This window comes from Gossypium raimondii, chromosome 13 (genome assembly GCF_025698545.1).
Source record: "Gossypium raimondii isolate GPD5lz chromosome 13, ASM2569854v1, whole genome shotgun sequence".
Taxonomy (NCBI): Eukaryota; Viridiplantae; Streptophyta; class Magnoliopsida; order Malvales; family Malvaceae; genus Gossypium; species Gossypium raimondii.
The window spans coordinates 20,509,258-20,512,664 of record NC_068577.1 but is presented as its reverse complement, the minus strand read 5'-3'; the positions used below and the strand labels follow the sequence as shown (position 1 = coordinate 20,512,664).

The window sequence follows — 3,407 nt, the reverse complement described above, 5'->3', positions numbered from 1 at the left end:
CACTCCTATTTTGATATTGGTTACCCACATAGTACACTAACTCAGAATTTGACGGACAATTCTCAAAAGAATGACTTTTCCCACAGTACACACAAGAAACTACTTCTAACAGACTTGGTGGCTGAGCTACAAAATCATTAGTACTATTAGCGGTTAACTCTTTTAACATAGAGGAAATAAACGATACTTGAGCTGATAACGAAGTGAGGGAGTCAACTTCATGAACTCCGGCTACACGTCTTCCTGAAGCTGTTTGATTTGTTGGCCATTGAAAGTTATTACTCGCGATCCTCTCGATGATCTCATAAGCCTCATTATAAGACTTAGAAAAAATTGCACCGTTCGCAGAAGCATTTACCATCAATCTTGTATGTGCATTGAGACCATTATAGAATGTATCCAACTGGATACAATGAGGAATCCCATGATGAGGACACTTATGAAGTAACTCCTTGAATCGCTCCCAAGCCTCATACAAAGACTTGTCATCCAATTGCTGGAAAGTTGTCATCTCGTTCCTTAACATAGCATTTTTGCTAGGTGGGAAATACTTAACCAAAAGTCTCTCTGCTAATTATTTCCATGTAGATATTAAACTTGGTGGCAATGAATTGAGCTATGCTCGTGCTCGATCTAGCAACGAGTACGGAAACAAATTCAACCTTAGTGTGTCTTCAGTCACACCAACTATCTTGAATGAATCACTCACCTCCATAAACAATCGAAGGTGGAGATGTGGATCTTCCGTTGGCATACCACTAAATTGGCTCACCATTTGTAGCATTTGAAACATCACTGGTTTCATTCAAACTGGGTTGCCTCAATATCTGACCTTCTAATTCTTGGGTTTAACTCGCTAAAAAGTGGCACAGCATATTGTCTGATGCATCGATCCCTATCATCGGCAATAAGGATGGGGTTTCGTACATAATCGACTTCATTACCTTGGTCTTGATTTTGATTTCCAAGGTCCATCTCCACTTGTCTTTGAGCTGTTCATTCACGTCTTCTTTATCAGAAAGTTCGCTCAATTTTAAGGTCTGCAGGGAGTAAATTGATAATTCGATCTATGCTCATAAACACCTGAGAAGAAAATCACATAAATTAAAAAGAATAAGTTAATAATGTTAGAAATAAATAAAATTGACAATAAATAATTTCACGAAAAAATGACTATGGCAACAGTTGACAATCCCCAGCAACGGAGCCAAAAACTTGAACGCTCGGGTTTGTGCAAGTGTACGCAGTCATTATCAAGTAATAAGTAAGTATCGAGTTATCGTCCCTACAGGGATTTTATTTGTGCTAAGTCACTTAATTTGTAAAATTATATTAACAATTTGAAAAATAAAAACAAAATATAATTGAGAAGTGGTATAAACTAGATGCAATGATCCTAATATAAATTATCCTAATATGTAGACTATATGAATGAAATAGATTTTAGAAAAATTTAACACAATTTGTAACAATTATGACTTAAATAAACTAGGACAATTACTTTATTTAAACTTAATTTATTATCATCATGCTTAATAATATTCAGAAAAACATTCCATAGGCAACTCGATCTTCCATGAGTTTGGAAACCAAATTAGGTCCTTTCGGAATCCTTTACTTAGTAAATACGCATTTTACTGATCCTTATTTACTAAGGGTTTCTTAGCATTCGTGTAAGGTAACAAGGACGTGTTAGATTTGAAACAATTTAATCACACAAATCTAAAAACTATGCAGATAACAGAGCCTGGTTAGGGTTGTTATGCAACCTACAATTGAATCGAGTTAGGATCTAAATTGAGCATGCACATTTCGATTATGCGTCCATTAGCCGTCTTCTGGTTAGGATCGCTCAGCTAATTCAAGTGCATTTCAATCACGTATGAACAGAATATAGACTTGATTTTAATTGAAAACATGATCAATTGAGGCACAAACATTATAAGCATAAATCAAATAAATATTATTTAATCAAAATAATCATCCTAGCTTAAATAAAATTAAGCTATCATTGTTGTAAACAAGAACAAAGACCACATAGCAAACATCTTTATATTAAATTAAAGAAAAGAAAGATTAAACCCAATACAGAGTGGCTGTCACCTAAGACTCTAACTGACGAGGCTCCTTCGCTTCTTTGCGTTGCTCCTTTACTGATGGTTCTCCAAGGTGGCTGACCATGGGCTCTTTAAGAAGCTAATTTGCTAAAATCCTTATGCAAGGATGATGATTGGCTTGGTAGCTAAGAGATTTGAGAGAGAGGATGAGAGATGAGAGGGATGAGGGATGAGGGATGAGGGATGAAGGATAAAGTGAGAAATGAGCTCTTATTTATCGGTGAGGCAAGGGAGCTAGTTTGCTAAAATTAGGAGTGTCCATCCTTTGAAAACTCATCCAGGAGTGGCTGGCCATGAATTAAGGAAATGTGGCTTATTTTTCCTTAATATTTAGTCAATTTGAATGCCACAACTACTCAGGACGAAGACTCGATCTCCAGTAAATCTTCAGGTAAATCTCTGATTTCTTTAACTCTTTAAGGGCCTTATGTAATTAAAACAAAAATTGGTTTATAATCACCCATGTGCAGCTGAAAATTAGGTTGACTTGGTCCCAACTTTGGACGGTTTTGTAATTAGAAGAAAACTCTCAGACCTGTCAAAAAAAGCAAATAGTTTAGAGGACCAAATGAATTAATTTATCCACTTTAATTAATCAATTTACTAAATTAATTAAACCCAATTTAATAGTGAAATATTTACAATGAATTATTAAAATATAACATTATATTTTATTATTTAATTTAATCATGCATAGCCCACTTCATAGCTTAAAAATATAATATGCTTAAATTAATATAAAATAAGCCATTTTATGCATGAAAACTATATAATAAAGCATAAAATCACATTTTAATAATTTCTATATCCTAATTTCATATTTTCACATATTTGATTAATTTATTAAATAATTAATTGGTATTAACAACAATTTTAAGTAAAAGATGATGAATTATATAGGAAAAATCCTATATATTTTTCCATTTACAATGACTTATTGTAAGTTTAATGATGTGGTATAGATGAAATGTTTGGCGTAATGTGTATCGTGTATTAACAGTAGTATTGGTTGAGTGCTTATGTATAAAATGCATGTATATTATTGATATATGAAGTATGGAAGAATGTATTAGTGGATAATGGAGGGTGATATGTCACGTTGTGCATTCTGTGCCACGTGTTATTTGAGTTTAAGGATGTTTGGGTGGATTGTAAGGAGAATGAATATTAATGGTATTCGACTTTCAGGAGGTTCAATTAGACTGCACAGAGACTATGTGCAAATGGATATGAAAGCCTTTTAAGGGTAGCATGAGACTCTACGAAGCCTAAGGCTTTGAGTCATATGAA

The 3,407-nt window shown here is 33.8% G+C and overlaps 1 non-coding gene across 1 annotated transcript; it reads left to right on the top strand.

Moving 5' to 3' along the window:
* Positions 1-419: 419 nt before the first annotated feature.
* LOC128036302 (small nucleolar RNA R71) lies at positions 420-526 on the top strand. Its single transcript, XR_008193100.1, has one exon. It is a non-coding gene; the product is annotated as a small nucleolar RNA R71 (small nucleolar RNA).
* The last annotated feature ends 2,881 nt before the right edge of the window (positions 527-3,407 follow it).